This window comes from Bombina bombina, chromosome 5, assembly GCF_027579735.1.
Source record: "Bombina bombina isolate aBomBom1 chromosome 5, aBomBom1.pri, whole genome shotgun sequence".
Taxonomy (NCBI): domain Eukaryota; kingdom Metazoa; phylum Chordata; class Amphibia; order Anura; family Bombinatoridae; genus Bombina; species Bombina bombina.
This window is the reverse complement of record NC_069503.1, coordinates 62,927,814-62,948,883: the sequence shown is the minus strand read 5'-3', so window position 1 is coordinate 62,948,883 and position 21,070 is coordinate 62,927,814. Positions and strand designations below refer to the sequence as shown.

The 21,070-nt window shown below is 38.8% G+C and overlaps 1 protein-coding gene across 2 annotated transcripts in view; it reads left to right on the top strand.

The window, feature by feature from the left end:
• The window catches only part of LOC128659857 (oocyte zinc finger protein XlCOF6-like), a 155,740-nt gene that overhangs the window by 109,970 nt on the left and 24,700 nt on the right, over positions 1–21,070 (top strand). The gene's annotated exons all lie outside the window — the stretch shown is intronic.

Below are 21,070 nucleotides of genomic sequence, written 5' to 3'. Positions count from 1 at the left end.
TTCCCTCCCTCTCTAGTGACTCTTGAGTGGAAGATCCACATCTTGGGTATTGATATCCCATATGTCACTAGCTCATGAACTCTTGTCAATTACATGGAAGAAAACATAATTTATGTAAGAACTTACCTGATAAATTCATTTCTTTCATATTAGCAAGAGTCCATGAGGCCCACCCTTTTTATGGTGGTTATGATTTTTTGTATAAAGCACAACTATTTCCAAATTTCCATTTTTTGATGCTTTCTACTCCTTTCTTTATCACCCCACTGCTTGGCTATTCGTTAAACTGAATTGTGGGTGTGGTGAGGGGTGTATTTATAGGCATTTTGAGGTTTGGGAAACTTTGCCCCTCCTGATAGGATTGTATATCCCATATGTCACTAGCTCATGGACTCTTGCCAATATGAAATAAATGAATTTATCAGGTAAGTTCTTACATAAGTTATGTTATTTTGTTTGTTTTATTCTGAAAGAGGAATCGGCAAGTTTTTGCGCCACCTTAAATTGGTACGTAGTTCTATAAACCTTTGGGAAGTTTATTAAAGGTGTGCAGGATTCTATCTATTGACCAGGATAGATAATTATCTTTTTTTCTATCTTATAAACCTTGCTGGTGAGATATTATTTGATAGACAACAGAGTCTTGCTGTTGTTTAAAATCCCGACTCATTTCATTTTATATAGTGTCAAGAACACGTATGATATAATCACTTCACCCCTATGTATTCTCTGTGTTACCAGACTACGGTGCAAAAATAGTCTAATACTATCCTCCCAGGTTCTAAGTACTTTATAAGAAACGGTATACTTTTATTCTATAACACATTGGGGTCTTACACGCTTCATATGGTATGAAATCTCAGTGATTGTTCAAGAATAACCGATGCTCAACCACATCATGATAATGCATCTTTAAATTCTCTTTGTAATTTTACATTTCACATTTCTTGGTTTTAAGAGTTATTTTTGTAATAAAAACAGAGCTTCTGCTAAACGGTAATATGCAAAGTCTGACATAAATCTTTATTAACAGCCTCACACTGTTGTGTTTTATATAATGATAAGAAAATAATGTTCTGTATTTTGTTATGATAAAGATAAAATATTTCACTTCATATAAGAAACTGAGTTTATATAAAAAAAAAACTCAACTGTACTTTTAATTTGTTTTCTATATTTTTAATGCTGTGTTAATGAATTTAACATTAAAGGGACATGAAACCCACATTTTTTCTTTCATGATTTAGAAAGAGAATGCAATTTTAAACATCTTTCTAATTTACTTCTATTATCTAATTTGTTTTATTCTCTTGATATTCTTTGCTGAAAAGCATATCTAGATATGCTCAGTAGCTGCTGATTGGTTGCTGCCCATAGAAGCCTCGTGTGATTGGCTCACCCATGTGCATTGCTTTTTCTTCAACTAAGGATATCTAAAGAATGAAGCAAAATAAATAATAGAAGTAAATTGTAATGTTGTTTTAAATTTGTATTCTCTACCTGAATCATGAAAGAAAGATTTTGGGTTTAGTGGCCCTTTAAGTTCTTTCATTTAAAAAGCCCAATTTAATACATAATGATTTACAGCAGTTTGTAAAATAAATGTTTGTAGCAGAACCAAACAATATTTTGAAATTTTGAGGAGTTGTGTCCAATAATACATTTGTGGGGGCTGTTCCTGTTATTCAATGAGCAATAGATTCGTAAGTATCAGCCAACCAGAATCCTTTATTTCCCTATAGGTTATAATGAACTGTAGAGCCCAGATAAACCATTTTCATTTAATATTAGTCTGAAGCTGCTATTTGCTCCAGTAATAAATATCACTCAGCTTATGGCCCTGTTGTCTCATCACATATACTGATCTAATGATAAATATCTTGTGATCTGCATATTATTTTATTTCTAATGAGGTTATTTTATAATACATTTCTTATTTCTATTAGCTGCACCTGTTTATCATCAGAACGTTTATCCCACTGATCTGTGACTGATTCTTGTTGTTAGTAAAGACCTTAGTAAGTGTATTCTGCACCTTCAGCTGCTGCTGTTTATGTCACATGATCACAGACTTAAAGGGACAGCGTCCTGTAAATTTGTTTTCCCCTTAAAATAACAAGAAACCACAAATGTTTTTCATCATTTAAATAGAACATATAGTTTTTCAACAATTTTCCAACTGACTTCTATTATGATATTTTCTTAATTTTCTAGGTATCCTTTATTGAAGCAGCTGCAATGCAGTACTGGGAGCTAGCTGAGCACATATGGTGAGCCAATGACAAGAGGCTTGTATGTGCCACTAATCAGCAGCTAGCGCACCATAGTGCATTATAAGCTTTGTCACAAAGGTCCCCAAGGGAATAAAGCAGATTTGATTATAGAAGGAAATTGGAAAGATGTTTAAATTTGAATAATAAAAGTGTCATTGTGACTTTGCTGTCCCTTTAATGTGTTTCTAATTACTTGTTTTACTGGTGTATAAAGTGTATGGGAAATTTCACCTTTAGCTTTATTTTTATGTGAAATAACTGTTTGCTGTTTGTAATTTATTTTCATTATTAAATTGTACACAGCCTTTTAAATGACCTGAGGCTCCGGCTCCTACTTAGCATATGCAGGAGTTCACATTATATAAAAATATGAGTCTGTTATTGGCTGATAGCTGTCACATGGTACAGGTGCAGAACTACATTTATCAGAAAACAATTTACTGCTCTTTTAAATTTCATAGTAAGTTTCTTTCATGTAATTAGCAAGAGTCCATGAGCTAGAGACGTATGGGATATACATTCCTACCAGGAGGGGCAAAGTTTCCCAAACCTCAAAATCCCTATAAATACACCCCTCACCACACCCACAATTCAGTTTTACAAACTTTGCCTCCCATGGAGGTGGTGAAGTAAGTTTGTGCTAGATTCTACGTTGATATGCGCTTCGCAGCAGGCTGAAGCCCGGTTTTCCTCTCAGAGTGCAGTGAATGTCAGAGGGATGTGAAGAGAGTATTGCCTATTTGAATACAATGGTCTTCCTCTAGGGCAGTGCTTTCCAAACTGTGTGTCGGGACACACTAGTGTGTCGGCAGCAGTGTGTAGGTGTGTCCCTGCTTCAGCACAATTTTTTTTTTATTTTTATTTTTTTTGGTTTCTGACTTTCCACCTGCCTGCTACGCATATCACATGGTTGACATGTAATTGATACCTAGGGGGACACAGATCATCTTAACCTATTGGCGCAGCTCAGTGGGAACTGAAACTATTCCCATTGGCGGGACATTGGCTCCTGACTGCACGTGTAGTCTCCTTAATCGGCTTGTGACTGCACGTGTAGTCAGTGAGTGGGACAGCAGTGTGATTGCAGGGTGGGCAGTAGTCAATCAGACTCACCGAGCTCTGAGGGCGGCAGCTTAAATGCTGAGCTGAAGTCAGTGGGGTATTTTGTGCAGCTAGCTCCCAGTAGTGCATTGCTGCTCCTGCTCTTGATATATGGATAGGAAGTGGAAGCTTAAAAATGCTTGCTGATGAAATGCGAGTGTCTTTATCTAATATTCCACTAAATATTCAGAAACTGCTTTCATCCCATCAGCCTCATACATCCCATTAAAATAGTAAGTAGCTATTGGTGATATTAATTCTTGCACATACATAATGTTACTTGTAAATACATTTCATTATTATATAATTCATGTATCTGTCCGTATCTCTTAAACCAAGTTAGTTTAACCTCCTTTTTGCTAGTACAACTGAATTACTGTGTCGCAAAATGATGTAGGTCTAAAAAGTGTGTCACCAACATGACAAGTTTGGAAAGCTCTGCTCTAGGGGATCTATTTCATAGGTTCTCTGTTATCAGTCGTAGAGATTTCTTCTCCTACCTCCCTTTTCAGATCGACTCAGTACTGGTTTGGCTATCTACTATATGTAGATGAGTGTCTTAGGGTAAGTAAGTCTTATTTTATTTATGACCCTCTAAGCTATGGTTGGGCACTTTATATGTAAAGTTCTAAATATATGTTTTAAACTTATATTTGCCATGATTCAGGATATTCAGTATTCCTTCATTCAGACTGCCAGTTTCATTTTTTTGGGAAAATGCTTATGAATTAATATTTTTTCTTACCTTAAAAATATTCAAATTGACTTTTTTCCTTGCGGGCTGTTAGGCTCGCGGGGGCAGAAAATGCTTTAATTTATTGCGTCATTCTTGGCGCAAACTTTTTTGGCGCAAAATTTTTGTCATTTCCGGCGCCATAGTTAACGCCGGAAGTTTGTTCGTGGTTGCGTCATTTTTTGACGCATGTGTGTTACAGACGTTTTTTTGCGCCAAAAAATGTGGGCGTCATTCTTGGCGCCAAAAAATGTGGGCGTCATACTTGGCGCCAAAAAATGTGGGCGTTATACTTAGCGCCACTTTTTTTCACATTATTTAAGTCTCACTTTTTTGTTGCTTCTGGTTGCTAGAGGCTTGTTTGTTTTGCATTTTTTTCCCATTCCTGAAACTGTCATTTAAGGAATTTAATAATTTTGCTTTATATGTTGTTTTTTTCTATTACATATTGCAAGATATTTCAAACACTGTTCCTGTATCAGAAAATGCTGAGGGATTCCTGTTGACTGATATCAGTCCTACCAAAGCTAAGTTCATTTATGAATGTTTATCTTTAGCTATGGTTTGTAATAAGTTATCATGATATACTTTTACATGCCGAGTCCATTAGTATGTATGCTTTATATATTGCTATTCTTTTTACATCTTATGTACAAGATATAATTAGGAATTTATAAGAATATTTTTCTGATTCTATTTTAAAGGCTTTGTCTGACATCCCGCCTTCTAATAAAAATTTTAGGTCTTTTTCAAACTTCTTTTTTAGTTGATGAAGTTTCAAATGACCAACAACATACTGAATTATCCTTCTCTGATGGTGTTTTTTCTCATTCAGAATTTTCTTCATCAGATATTGACACTAACAAATCTACTTTTTTATTTTTTAATAGAGTACATTTGTTCTTTGTTGAAAAGGTGTTGATCATTTTGGATATTGAAGTAACTAATTCTTTTGATTTTAAAGACTAGCTAACATTTAAATTCTGCTTATTAATCTTCTGTGGTTTCTTCAGAGGTTTTTTTCCAATTCCTGATACTAGGGAATGGAATAGGCTGAGAATTTCTTTTATTCCTTCTTTAAGGTTTTTAAATTGTATTCTTTGCCGGCAGTTAGTTTTCAGTTTTGAGGAAAGATTCCTCAAGTTAATGGGGCTATCTCTACTCCTGCTAAACATACTATTATTCCTATAGCAAATAGTATTTATTTTTTTCCTTCAGATGGTTGTATCTTATTTTAGGAAAATTATTTATTTTCAGGTACTTTTCTTAGACCTGTAATTTATTTGGCTGATGTTGCAATTGCTTCATCTTTCTGGTTGGATACTTTAAGATCAAGCATCGCATTATGATTTGTTTAGCATTGTTAATTTGATCAACATGCTAATAATTTCATTTGTGTCGTCATTTTTTGATATTTTCACAAATGAGGTTTAATCTATGTCTTTAGCTATTTTAGCTAGAAGAACTTTGTGATTTCAATCTTGGAATGCTAATTTGATTTCTAAATTCCATATTTCTTTTTTCCAAGGTAATCAATTATTTGGTTCATAATTGGATTCAATTCTTTAACTGTTACTCTGGGCTTCAAGATTGAGTTCTAAGACTAAACTTTAAGCTTATATAAGTTTTTTGTTCTTACTAAGGAACGGAATCCTAAATTCTTCCCCAAGTAACATGTTTATAATTGGAAGTTTTTCTTCATTCAATTAAGCCATTTAAAGGTTCAAAGTCAGCTCCCCAAATTTGCATGTAGGTGCGGTTCTTATTCCAGCTTAGCTGGTAAGGGGCAGGTTAAGACTTTTTTGAAATTTGTTTGGTTCAATTCGGTCCAAACTTCTTAGATTTTGGGTACAGAATAGGATTCAGAGTAAAACCGTCTGTGAGAAGTCTTTTTTTTTTTTTCTCTATCATATTCCAGCTATTCCAGTAAGGCTCACACTTTCCTGAGGTGTGTTTCAGACCTGTATGTTTTGGGTACTTGTGAAGCGCGGCTGGTCACCCGTTGGGGCTCAAGGCGCTGCTCAGACCTGGAGTTTTCTGGGGTATTTATACCAGTTCCATTTTAGGAACAGGGTTTGGGGGTTTTATTCAAAACTATTCATTGTTCCAAAGATAGAAAATCTTTTTGAATTGTCATATAAGTGTACCATCTTTTAGAATGGTGTTTATATGGTTTATTCTGCCTTTTTGGTCAGTGATGGCATTATTTGTTTACAATAGATACAATAGATGCATATCTTCATTTTCTGTTTTCATTCAGATTATTTTCATTTTATGAGATTCTCTTTTTTTGACAAGCATTACCAATTTGTTGCTTTTCCTTCTGGTCTATCGACAGCTCTAAGAATCTTTTCAAGGTTCTCAGTGTTTCCTTATTTGGACGGTCTTGTGGTACTGGCTCAGTCTTTTCGTTCTGCGGAATCTCATACGATTCAACTTTGTTGTTTCTTCAAGACATGGTTAGAGGATCTTTTTATCAAAAGCTCCTTGATTCCTCACACAAGGGTCACCTTTTTTTAGGTTTCCAGATAGATTGTGTCAATGTCTTTGTCTCTAACAGACAAGTGACAATTTTATTGGGTTCCGTTTGTCGGAACCTTCAGTCTCTATTATTTCCTTCAGTTGCTATATGCATGGAAGTTTTAGGTCTCATGGCTGCAGCATTGGATTCGATTCCCTTTGCGCATTTTCATAGGAGACCTTTCCAGTTTTTTATGCTTAATTAATGGTGCAAGGATTCTAGGATATCACTTTTTATATCTTTGAATCCCAATGTTTGACTATCTTTGATTTATTGGTTAAGATCACCATCATTTAGTTCTACGGGTCTCTTCGGTTCATTCAACCTGGACCCTGATCTCTACAGATGCAAGTCTTTTTAGGTTGAAAGGCTGTCTGCGGATCTCTGTCAGCACAAGGGGTTTGGAAATCTCAGGAGGCGAGATTACCATTTGATATTTTGGAACTCCGTGCATTTCTCAGAGTTCTTCAGTTTTGGCTTCTTTTTGAAGAAAGAGACGTTTATTGTTTTTCAGACAGACAATGTCACATCTGTGGCGTATGTCAATCATCAGGGTGGGACTCTAAGTCCTTAGGCTGTGAAAGAAGTATCTCAGATATTTGCTTGGGCTAAATCCAGCTCCTGTCTAATTTCTGTGGTCCTTTTCCCAGGTATAGACAATTGGGAAGCGGATTATCTCTGTCAATCAAGCTTTACATCCGGGAGAATGGTCTCTTTACCCAGATGTGTTTTTTTTCAAATTGTTCAGATGTGAGGGCTTCCAGAAATAGTTCTGATGGCATTTCATCTAAACAAGGAACTTCCCAGGGGCCTATTCAGGTCCGGGGATCCTCAGGCGGAAGCAGTGTATGCATTGACACTTCCTTGGAGTTATCAATCTGCCTATATTTTTTCGCCTCTGGTTCTTTTTAGAGTGATTTTAAAAATCATCAGGGAGCAATCTTTTTGTTGCTAGTGGCTCCAGCAAGGTCGCACAGGTTTTGGTATATGGTTCTTGTTCGGATGTCCAGTAGCCAATCTTGGTCACTTCCATTTAAGGCCAGACCTTATATCTTAACATTTGTTTTTTTCCATCAGGAACTCAAATTATTGATTTGATGGTATGGAAATTTAATGCTTAGTACTTAGTCATAGAAGTTTCTCTGACTCAGTGATCAATACTATGTTGCAGGCTCGTAAATCTGTGTCTAGTAAGATTTATTATCGAGTTTGGAAGATTTTCATCTCATGATGCTCTTCTCATAAATTCTCTTGGCATTCTTTTTGAATTCCTAGGATTTTATAGTTTCTTCAGGATGGTTTGGATAAAGGTTTTTTGTCTGTAAGTTCCTTGAAGGACAAATCTCTGCTTTTTCTGTGCTGTTTTCACAGAAAAATTTGCTAATCTTTCTGTTATTCATTGTTTTGTTCAGGCTTTGGTTTGTATCAATCCTGTCATTAAGCCAATTTCTCCTCCTTGGAGTTTTATTTTGGTTCTGAGGGCTTTACAGGCTCTTCCATTTGAGCATATGCTTTCTTTGGACAATTAAATTACTTTCATGGAAAGTATTGTTCCTTTTAGACATCTCTTCAGCTAGAATAGTTTTTTTAATTATCTGCTCTTTCTTGTGAGTCTCTTTTTTCTGATTTTTCATCAGGATAAAGTGGTTTTGCTGTCTTCATGTCGATTTTTTCCTAAAGTTGTGTTTTTCTAACAACATTAATAGAGGAATTATTGTCTTTTTTTCTTGTGTCTTAGTCCTAAGAATTCTTTGGAAGATTCTTACATTCTTTGGATGTGGTAAGAGTTTTGAAATATTATGTTGAAGCTACTCAGATTTCAGAAAAACTTTGAGTCTATTTGTTATCTTCTCTAGTTTTAGGAAAGGTCAGAAGGCTTCTGTCATTTCTTTGGCATTTTGGTTAAAGCTTTTTTGATTCATCATGCTTATTTGAAGTCGGGTTAATCCCTGTCTCAGAGGTTTACGGCTCATTCTACTAGGTCAGTTTCTACTTCCTGGGCTTTTGAGAATGAGGCTTCTGTTGATCAGATTTGCAAAGCAATGGCTTGTTCTTCTTTGCATACTTTTACTAAATTCTACCATTTTGATGTTTTCTCTTCTTCAGAAGCAGTTTTTGGTAGAATAGTACTTCAGGCAGCTGTTTCAGTTTGATTCTTCTGCTTATAACTTCAGTTTTTTTCATTATAAAAATTGATTTGGGTAGTGGATTAATTTTTCAGCGGAATTGGCTGTCTTTATTTTATCCCTCCCTCTCTAGTGACTCTTGCGTGGATGTTCCACATCTTGGGTATCTGCTATCCCATACGTCACTAGCTCATGGACTCTTGCTAATTACATGAAAGAAAACATAATTTATGTAAGAACTTACCTGATAAATTCATTTCTTTCATATTAGCAAGAGTCCATGAGGCCCACCCTTTTTTGTGGTGGTTATGATTTTTTTGTATAAAGCACAATTATTCCAATTCCTCATTTTTGATGCTTTCGCTCCTTTCTTATCACCCCACTTCTTGGCTATTCGTTAAACTGAATTGTGGGTGTGGTGAGGGGTGTATTTATAGGCATTTTAAGGTTTGGGAAACTTTGTCCCTCCTGGTAGGAATGTATATCCCATACGTCACTAGCTCATGGACTCTTGCTAATATGAAAGAAATGAATTTATCAGGTAAGTTCTTACATAAATTATGTTTTTATTGCATTGTATTTTTTTTTATTTTTCTTTAATTCTGTTTATTCAAAGAGATCAAGAACAGATACAAAGTTTCGAAAATTTACAAAGTACAGATCATTCGTGACCAGAGACAGTGATAGTGATTACTCACTAAGAAGAGCCGAGCCCTGAGTAGCGACTCGTGTCAGTATCTTCATGTACATCATCCTCCTGAAAATAGCTGAATTACTATCTGAATCCTATCATTCTCTTCACTCTTTGTACATTTTATAGTTTTACAACATCAACACAACTAACTATAACAATACCCAGCTTCACCCATAGATGATTCAAATGCATTCAGGGATCTGGTGGACGTTCCCACAAGGGAAATAAAAGGAAAAATGTTAGCTTCCTCGCAAATCACTCCCCCGTCCCTGCCGACCCTACGTGTTTATTCATTCCTTCTACAGGATCTGTGAGATTAGGATCTCCTCCACCCTCCCCCATCTGTGCTTCCCTGTCATATAATGCTGTCCACTCTCCCCTTAAGGAGGCCGTAAGGAGAACTTCAGTCTGTGAGAACAGACCAAGTATTTGTCTCTGTATTGTGGGATTTTGTATTTTCAGAAATGGTCCCGATTTCATGAGAAAAGGTCTTAGTCTGTGTGTAGTGTCAAGTTTAACGTCAAATTGTTCTACAAACAGCTGTTTGTAAAGTTTACGTTTGAACTGTCCTATGGTAGGTGGCTTCTTGCTTACCCACAAGCATAATATGCAGTTTCTGGCTATCAGCATTACCACTGTCAATAGCGCATGATGTTTATGGGGGATGTCTTTCCATCTAAAAAAGCAAATTTTCTCTAGTTGTATATTAACAGATATGCCTGTCGCGCATTTCAGCCAATGTTGGATTCTGGCCCAAAATTGTCTCACTAAAGGGCAGAGGAATAAGTAATGTGGAACACCTGGTGCCGCAACTCCACATTTGCCACATTTGTTTGGCAAATGCGGATTCCACTTAGAAAATCTGTTGGGAGTAATGTAGTCAAAATGAATCATTCTCACCTGTGCCTCACTTAGAGGCATATTTAGCGCTGCCTATATCTGCAATGGTGATATCTCCAATTCCTCTCACAATCTATTTATCCACAGTCAGCTTCTGACAATCCGTAACCGACTTGTGCATCAGGGTTCTATATATGGTAGAGATTGAGAAGTTCCCTACTCTGAAGGACGTCTGTGATATCGCAAACACAGAGGCGTCCCAAAAGTTCGGGTCTTTTAGTTTGATATCGTCTGTGTAATGGCGTACCTGAAGGTAAGCATAAAATTGTTTATTAGGAATGCTATATCTTGCACTTAAGTCACTAAACATTCGAACTGTACGCGACAGTGGGTCGAGCAGGTCTCCCACAGTTCGTATTCCCCGTTCTCTCCATTGACGAAAAGGTAATGTATCTGTGCCTGCTGGGAAGTCTAAGTTAGCCACTATTGGCAGTATTTTAGCGGAGGGTCTACGCAGCCCCAGTCTCTTAAGGGCCAGACACCAGATGGCTAGTGGACCCTTGTTAAGAATGGAAGCTTTAATATGTGGAGGCGTCTCACTCACCCTTAAGGACGGCAGGTATGAGAGGTCCAAAGGTTTCAGCGCCGCATTTTCTAGATCAAGGTCACAGAAATGGGAGGTACCCAGTTGCCAGTCCAAGACTAGTCTGATCAATGCCGCCCAATTGTACATTTTGAAGTTTGGGAGACCAAGGCCCCCGTTGTTATATGGATGATGCAAGAATTTTATTGCAATTCTAGGTGTGCCTCCCTGCCATACAAATTTTTTGATTGCCATATTCAAATATCTCAGATCTCTTCTGTGTAATAAAAAGGAAAACATTAGCATTGGGTAAAGTAGTCTTGGGAGTGTGACCATTTTTATGAGGCTAATTTGTCCCATGATGGATAGGGGTAGAGAGCTCCATTGCTGGAGTTGTCTGCACACAGCTGCACATTGGCTCGGAAGATTAGTCATACATACTTTGAGGGTTCCTATGTAGGTGGATACCTAAGTATGTGAGCTTATTCCCCACTTCTGTAAAGGGGTATGTCCTCTTACTATTGGGGTGCTTATTCAGCCACAATATTTCCGATTTCCCAGCGTTGACCTCGTAGCCCGAGAAGGCTCCAAAGTCCTGGATATAATGCTGAGAATTTTGGGAATATGCTGAGCAGGATCTTCCACGAACAGCATCATATAATCGGCATATAAGGCCTAATGTTGAGGCTTGCCGTGCACCGCAATGCCAGGAAAAGTTTGTCTGAGCTTAATGGCCAGTGGCTTTAGTGCCAGATCAAAAAGGAGGGGAGACAGGGGACAAGTCCAGTGAGAACATGCCATTAGCAAGAACCCTGGCCACCGGTCGTGAGTATATGTTGTGAATAGTCTGAGCAAACGCCCCATTAATATTGAAACGCCTCAAGGTATTGCCCAAGTGGTCCCACTCTACCCTGTCGAAGGCCTTCTCCGCGTCCAAGGATAGCAGGAAGGCCTCCGACACGTCCTCTCTGTGCTGTCTTTCACCCCTCCTCCAACAGAAGTCAATGAGCTGCAGAACCCGACGCAGGTTGACCATTGATGAAAGCTTATAGGCAAATCCAGTCTGATCCAGATAAAGAAGAGAAGGCAACAGTATCTTCAGACGTCCCGCCAATACTGCCATGAAAATCTTATAGTTGACATTCAGCAGTGAGATGGGTCTGTAAGATTCTTTGGGAATGAGCGTTATATGAGCTGCGGATCAGTTCGAGGATGGTACGAGCCCCTCCTGGAAATATCCATTGTACAGTTTCAATAACGGCTTGGATATATTGGGTTTCAATAGACGGTAGAACTCAGTGGGCAAGCCATTAGGGCCTGGTGTTTAACTAACGCCATGTTCATTATGGCCTTATCCAACTCCTCATTTGTGATAGGAGAATTCAATTGGTCTAGTTGTTCAATGCTAAGCCGCGGGGGAGATACATTTTGGTCCTCCTTGAATCACTGACAGCTGCCGAGCAAGTCGGTTGTTTAGTGTAAAGAGCAGTGTAATAATCTGCAAATCCCTTGACGATATCCATGAGGGCAGTACGCATCTGCCCTCCATGTTTTAAGGAGACAATGTCCCTTTTTGCCGTCCTGGCTTTAACTATGGAGGCCAGTAGTTTCCCCGACCGGTTTCCGAATCTGTGAAATTTAGCGGCCATTTTAATTATCCCGACGCTGCCTGCTGAGACATGAATGCATCCAAATTTTCTTTGGCAAGAATGTAAGCATTATATAACGCTCTGGTTTTAGCGGTACAGTAGTTCCTGTACGCAATTACTAGGGTCTTTTACATTGATACATATTTAGCCTGAGTCTTACGACTCGGCTCTGCCATATAAGAAATTATGTTGCCTGCCAGAACCACCTTGGCTGTTTCCCACAGCAGTTGAGGATTCCCTGCATGAGCCAGGTTATCCGTGTAGTAGTCATTCCAAGACTGTGCCAGGAATTGCTTTAAGTGTACCGAGGTGTTGAGATAGGTAGGAAATCTCAGAGTGTTTCTATTGGCTGGGAGTTTACTAAGTCGGAGCGTGAGTTCCACTGGTGCCCTGATCCGACAACAAGATGTCATGAATATTGACTTGCTACACCAGCAAAATGATCTGATCAGAGATCATAAAAAGGTCTATCCTGGACAATGAAGCCTTAGCCTTAGATATGCAAGATTAATCTCTAGCCTCTGGACGGCGCAGCCGCCATATATCACATACCCCAAATTCTTTTTCCAGGTTATTGAAAATCTTTTTCTCAAACCTTCCCTTATACTTAGGCTTGTTGGTCTCTGCAGAGAGCCCTGAAGTCCGTAGCCTATCACACATTGGGTCTGGTGCCAAATAAAAGTCACCCCCCAATATAATCTTTGTGTCTAGGTGTTGTGTATGATTTCTGGTAAGTTGGGCCCAAAATGTTGTGCTTTTCTGATTGGGGGTGTACACGTTACACAAGGTGTAGAGGTGAGCGCCCAATTTGATCTGAACAATGAGGTAACGACCCTCTGGGTCCTTGTGTGTTTTAACAATGTCTATAGCCAATTTCTTACCGAAAAGGATAATCAGGCCTCTGCTAGAGCTAGTGTGTGATACATATATAACTCTGCCCACCCAGTCTGCTTCCAGCTTCTCGTGTTCAGAGTCTGTCAGGTGCGTCTCCTGTAAAAGAGCAACATCCGTGTGTAGTTTACGTAAGTGTGTGAGTATAGCCTTTCTTTTAATTGGTGAATGGATTCCTCCAACATTCCAGGTGATAAATTTAGCTACCATTTATTTCCTTTTCCAGAGGCAGCGAGCATTGCGCCCACGAACGGAGGGGAGAGGGGGAAGCGAGGAGGAAGAAGAAAGAGAAAAAAAAAAAGGCAGTGGGGGAGGGCCTCTGTATGTAACCGACCATCGGAGAATGATCTCTATTCATAGTTTGTACAAATGAGGAAAAAAAAATCTTGAGACGCTGATGCTGTGCATCAAATGTCCAATGGTCTTTGGCAGAGATAAGAGACCTCCCGTATTCCCACTGATCTTCAGGGAAAAATTCCCCAGAGATAACTTTGTCCAAGAAAATTGCACACCTATTAAGATGGCAAGCAGTCAAAGAAAAAAAGGAAAAAAAGACTACTGCCATCCACAATTATAGTCCACCATTCCCCAAAGTGAAGGAAAAATGTTACGGGCAACATTAAGTGATGCAGAGAAAAAAAAGTTATTAACATTGATACATATAGGATTATATATATATATCAGCGAGGTGTCCAGGTCGTCCCATTCTCCAGCCCGGTAAATAACCTGGGGGCATAAGTGTGTCTCTGAAACTACACCCTGTGTCATGGGTTACGCGATGACCTGGGACCTGGCTTGGGCACCATAGACTTACCCCCTGCCACGTAAGCAGGAAGAACAGAAACAAAATTGTACTTAACAGTTGTTTAAAAGTCTTAGCAAATATTACCCTCATGCATTTCAACATTGTCAAATAACAAATGCCTAGCAGATTCCAGATAATTATACTAGCAAACATCTTGGTTCTGTTTCTCAACCATTTTTTAAAAAGGGCATTGCGCCCAACTTTCATAAATGTATGATTAACCAATCGTCCCCCCTTCCGCCATTCACTGATTGCAGGATATTGCCCTGGGTGCCACACCAGATTGTTATCAGAGGGTATTGCCCTTTCACCTAGTATCATTTCTGTACCCATCAGGCTTTCACCCAGTGCAATACACCATGCAGCAAATACAAAATAGCAGATGTTAACAACAAAACCCATCAGTATCTCAAACCGTGTTCTCAACTCTTTTAACTAAGTGTGCCACCTCTCAGTCAGGATCAACTTGCATTGCTTCTCTGCGAGCGTTACCAGGCCACTCCCAAGGCTCCCCCAAGAAGGCTTGAGCCTCCAAGTGGGAGTCAAAGAACTTGGGGCCGTTATCTGTTAATAGTTTCAGCCTTGCCGGGTATAGCAAGTATACCTTTCGGCCTTCCCTATTCAGGGAGGAGCATATCGCAGAAAACTCTCTCCTTTTTTTCATCAATTCTGCAGAATAATCCTGAGTTTAGTATTTTCATCAGGGAGGGAAGTCTACGATACGCTCGGATTACCTGCACCTTCACTTGAAAGTGCAAGAATTTAATCATTACTTGCCTAGGAGGCTGCCCTTCTCTAGGATTCTGTCTTTCTGGGCCCACTCTATGCGCTCTCTCAACACTGCGCCTTATAGTACCTGTTGCTATGCCTAGGAGAGATGAAAGGTCATGTTCAATAAAGTGTATTATTTCAGATGGTTTGACAGATTCAGGTAGACCCACAAGGCGAACATTATTTCGCAGAGATCTATTCTCTAGGTCTTCTAGGCGCTGATATAAGATTTGGTTCTGGTGCGTTAGGTCCTCAACCTTTCTTGTGTTTGTAACATTAAAAACCTCTAGCTCTGAGACCCTTTCCTCCACCTCATTAAAGCGAGCTGTTATCTGCTTAACCTCACCAGCTAGTGTGTCTACACCTCTCTGAATGTTGTCCATCTTGGGCATAAAAAGTGAAGTAAGCTGATGCACTATGGCATGGGATTCAGTGGGTTCAGGCACGTTATCATTATTTCTTTCATGTAATTAGCAAGAGTCCATGAGCTAGTGACGTATGGGATATACATTCCTACCAGGAGGGGCAAAGTTTCCCAAACCTTAAAATGCCTATAAATACACCCCTCACCACACCCACAACTCAGTTTTACAAACTTTGCCTCCCATGGAGGTGGTGAAGTAAGTTTGTGCTTGATTCTACGTTGATATGCGCTTCGCAGCAGGTTGAAGCCCGGTTTTCCTCTCAGAGTGCAGTGAATGTCAGAGGGATGTGAGAGAGTATTGCCTATTTGAATACAATGGTCTTCCTCTAGGGGATCTATTTCATAGGTTCTCTGTTATTGATCGTAGAGATTTCTTCTCCTACCTCCCTTTTCAGATCGACGATATACTCTTATATACCATTACCTCTACTGATTCTCGTTTCAGTACTGGTTTGGCTATCTACTATATGTAGATGAGTGTCTTAGGGTAAGTAAGTCTTATTTCTATTTTATGACACTCAAAGCTATGGTTGGGCACTTTATATGTAAAGTTTTAAATATATGTGTTTAAACTTTTATTTGCCATGATTCAGGATAATCAGTATTCCTTCATTCAGACTGTCAGTTTAATTTTTTGGGAAAATGCATATAAATTTCATTTTTCTTACCTTCAATTTTCAATTGACTTTTTTCAAAAAATTGCGGGCTGTTAGGCTCGGGGGTGCAGAAAATGCTTCTATTTATTGCGTCATTTTTGGGCCAAGACTTTTTTGGCTCAAAAATTTCATCATTTCCGGCATCATAGTTGGCGCCGGAAGTTTTTACGAAATTGCGTCATTTTTTACGTATGTGTATTGCGGACTTTTTTTTGGCGCCAGTTTTTTTCACACTATTTCAGTCTCACTATTCAGTTGCTTCTGGTTTTCTAGAAGCTTGTTTCATTTTGCATTTTTTCCCATTCCTGAAACTGCCATTTAAGGAATTTGATAATTTTGCTTTATATGTTGTTTTTTTCTTTTACATATTGCAAGATGTCACTACCTGACCCTGGATCAGAATCTACTTCTGGAAAAGCGCTGCCTGATGTCGGTTCTACCAAAGCTAAGTGCATTTGTTGTAAACTTTTGGTAATTGTTCCTCCGGCTGTTGTTTGTGATAGTTGTCATGATAAGCTATCAAACGCAGATAGCATTTCCATTAGTAATAATCCATTACCTGTTGTTGTTCCTTCAACATCTAATGTTCAGGATGTTCCTGTTAATGTTAAAGAATTTGTTTCTAAATCTATTCGGAAAGGCTCTGTCTGTTATTCCTCCTTCTGCTAAACGTAAGAGGTCTTTTAAAACTTCACATATTTCAGATGAATTTTTAAATGACCGCCATCATTCTGACTTATCTATTTCTGATGTGGATCTATCTGATTCAGAAGATTCTACCTCAGATATTGACACTGATAAATCTTCATATTTATTTAAGATGGAATTTATTCGTTCTTTACTTAAGGAAGTGTTGATTGCTTTAGATATGGAGGAGTCTATTCCTCTTGATATTAAAACTACTAAGCATTTAAATGCAGTTTTTAAACCTCCTGTGGTTATTCCAGAAGTTTTTCCAGTTCCTGATGCTATTTCAGAAGTAATTTCTAGGGAATGGAATAATCTGGGTACTTCATTTACTCCTTCTCCAAGGTTTAAGAAATTGTTCCCTTTGCCATCTGACAGATTAGAGTTTTGGGATAAAATCCCCAAAGTTGATGGGGCTATTTCTACTCTTGCTAAACGTACTACTATTCCTACGGCAGATAGTACTTCGTTTAAAGATCCTTTAGATAGGAAGCTTGAATCCTTTCTAAGGAAGGCTTATTTATGTTCAGGTAATCTTCTTAGACCTGCTATTTCTTTGGCTGATGTTGCTGCAGCTTCAACTTTCTGGTTGGAGGCTTTAGCGCAACAAGTGTCAGACCATAATGCTTATAGCATTGTTAAACTCCTTCAACTTGCTAATAACTTTATTTGTGATGCCATTTTCGATATCATTAAAATTGATGTCAGGTATATGTCTTTAGCTATTTTAGCTAGAAGAGCTTTATGGCTTAAGTCTTGGAATGCAGATATGACTTCTAAGTCAACATTGCTTTCTCTTTCTTTCCAAGGTAATAAATTATTTGGTTCTCAGTTAGACTCAATAATTTCAACTGTTACTGGGGGGAAGGGAGCCTTTTTACCTCAGGATAAAAAATCTAAAGGTAAATATAGGGCTGCTAATCGTTTTCGTTCCTTTCATCAGAATAAGGAACAAAAGCCTGACCCTTCCTCTAAAGGAACAGTTTCCGTTTGGAAACCTTCTCCAGTCTGGAATAAATCCAAGCCTTTCAGAAAGTTAAAACCAGCTCCCAAATCCGCATGAAGGTGCGGCCCTCTTTCCAGCTTAGCTGGTAGGGGGCAGGTTATGATTTTTCAAAGATGTTTGGATCGATTCGATTCAAAGTCTTTGGATTCAGAACATTGTTTCACAAGGGTACAGAATAGGTTTCAAGGTAAGACCGCCTGTGAGAAGATTCTTTCTTTCACGCATTCCAGTAAACCCAGTGAAGGCTCAAACGTTTCTGAAATGTGTTTCTGGAGTCAGCTGGGGTAATTATGCCAGTTCCAGTTCTGGAACGAGGCCTGGGGTTTTATTCAAATCTGTTCATTGTTCCAAAGAAAGAGAATTCTTTCAGACCAGTTCTGGATCTAAAAATATTGAATCGTTATGTAAGGATACCAACATTCAAGATGGTGACTATAAGGACTATTCTGCCTTTTGTTCAGCAAGGGCATTATATGTCCACATTAGACTTACAGGATGCATATCTTCATATTCCAATTCATCCGGATCACTATCAGTTCCTGAGATTCTCTTTTCTAGACAAACATTACCAGTTTGTTGCTCTTCCTTTTGGCCTAGCTACAGCCCCAAGGATCTTTTCGAAGGTTCTCGGTGCCCTTCTCTCTGTAATCAGGGAGCAGGGTATTGCGGTATTTCCTTATTTGGACGATATCTTGGTACTTGCTCAGTCTTTACATTCTGCAAAATCTCACACGAATCAACTTGTGTTGTTTCTTCAAAGACATGGTTGGAGGATCAATTTACCAAAGAGTTCCTTGATTCCTCAGACAAGGGTAACCTTTTTAGGTTTCCAAATAGATTCAGTGTCCATGACTTTGTCTCTTACAGAAAAGAGACGTCTGAAATTGGTTTCAGCTTGTTGAAACCTTCAGTCTTAATCCTTCCCTTTGGTAGCTTTGTGCATGGAAATTTTAGGTCTCATGACTGCTGCATCGGACACAATCCCTTTTGCTCGTTTTCACATGAGACCTCTCCAGCTTTGTATGCTGAACCAATGGTGCAGGGATTATACAAAGATATCACAATTAATATCCTTAAATCCCAATGTTCGTTCTTCTCTGACTTGGTGGTTGGATCACCATCGTTTAGTTCAAGTGGCCTCTTTTGTTCATCCAACCTGGACTGTGATCTCAACAGATGCGAGTCTTTCAGGTTGGGGAGCTGTATGGGGATCTCTGACAGCGCAGGGGGTTTGGGAATCTCAGGAGGCGAGATTACCAATCAATATTTTGGAACTCCATGCGATTTTCAGAGCTCTTCAGTTCTGGCTTCTTCTGAAGAGAGAATCGTTTATTTGTTTTCAGACAGACAATGTCACAACCGTGGCATATATCAATCATCAAGGGGGGACTCACAGTCCTCAGGCTATGAAAGAAGTATCTCGGATACTTGTATGGGCGGAATCCAGCTCCTGTCTAATTTCTGCGGTTCACATCCCAGGTATAGACAATTGGGAAACGGATTATCTCAGTCGCCAGACGTTACATCCGGGCGAATGGTCTCTTCACCCAGAGGTATTTCTTCAGATTGTACAAATCTGGGGGCTTCCAGAAAGTGATCTGATGGCCTCTCATCTAAATAAGAAACTTCCCAGGTATCTGTCCAGATCCAGGGATCCTCAGGCGGAAGCGGTGGACGCGTTGTCACTTCCTTGGAATTATCATCTTGCTTATATCTTTCCGCCTCTAGTTCTTCTTCCAAGAGTGATTTCCAAAATCCTAATGGAGCGTTCGTTTGTACTGCTGGTGGCTCCAGCATGGCCGCACAGGTTTTGGTATGCGGATCTGGTTCGGATGGCAAGTTGCCTACCTTGGACACTTCCGTTAAGGCCAGACCTTCTATCTCAAGGCCCATTTTTCCATCCGGATCTCAAATCATTAAATTTGAAGGTATGGGGATTGAACGCTTAATACTTAGTCATAGTGGTTTCTCTGATTCAGTGTTTAATACTATGTTACAGGCTCATAAATCTGTGTCTAGGAAGATCTATTTCCAAGTCTGGAAGACTTACAGTTCTTGGTGTTCTTCACATAAATTCTCTTGGCATTCTTTTAGAATTCCTAGAATTTTGCAATTTCTTCAAGATGGTTTGGATAAGGGTGTGTCTGCAAGTTCCTTGAAAGGACAAATCTCTGCTCTTTCGGTTCTTTTTCACAGAAAGATTGCTAATCATCCTGATATTCATTGTTTTGTACAGGCTTTGGTTTGAATCAAGCCTGTATTTAAGTCAATTTCTCCTCCTTGGAGTCTCAATTTGGTTCTGAGGGCTTTACAGGCTCCTCCGTTTGAACCTATGCATTCTCTGGATATTAAATTTCTTTCCTGGAAAGTTTTGTTCCTTTTGGCCATCTCTTCTGCTAGAAGAGTTTCTGAGTTATCTGCTCTTTCTTGTGAATCTCCTTTTCTGATTTTTCATCAGGATAAGGCAGTGTTGCGGACTTCATTTAAATTTTTACCTAAAGTTGTGAATTCTAACAAAAATTAGTAGAGAAATTGTTGTCCTTTCATTGTGTCCTAATCCTAAGAATTCTCTGGAGAGATCTTTACATTCTTTGGATGTAGTTAGAGCTTTGAAATATTATGTTGAAGCAACTAAAGATTTCAGGAAGACTTCTAGTCTATGTGTTATCTTTTCTGGTTCTTGGAAAGGTCAGAAGGTTTCTGCCATTTCTTTGGCGTCTTGGTTAAAGTCTTTGATTTATCATGCTTATGTGGAGTCAGGTAAATCCCCGCCTCAAAGGATTACGGCTCATTCTACTAGGTCAGTTTCTACTTCCTGGGCTTTTAGGAATGAAGCTTCTGTTTATCAGATTTGCAAAGCAGCAACTTGGTCTTCTTTGCATACTTTTACTAAATTCTACAATTTTTATGTTTTCTCTTCTTCTGAAGCAGTTTTTGGTAGAAAAGTACTTCAGGCAGCCATTTCAGTTTGATTCTTCTGCTTATATTTTCAGTTTTTTTCATTATAAGATTAAAACTTTTTGATTTGGGTTGTGGATTATTTTTTCAGCGGAATTGGCTTTCTTTATTTTATCCCTCCCTCTCTAGTGACTCTTGCGTGGAAGTTCCACATCTTGGGTATCTGCTATCCCATACGTCACTAGCTCATGGACTCTTGCTAATTACATGAAAGAAAACATAATTTATGTAAGAACTTACCTGATAAATTCAGTTCTTTCATATTAGCAAGAGTCCATGAGGCATACCCTTTTTGTGGTGGTTATGATTTTTTTGTATAAAGCACAATTATTCCAATTCCTTATTTTTTTGA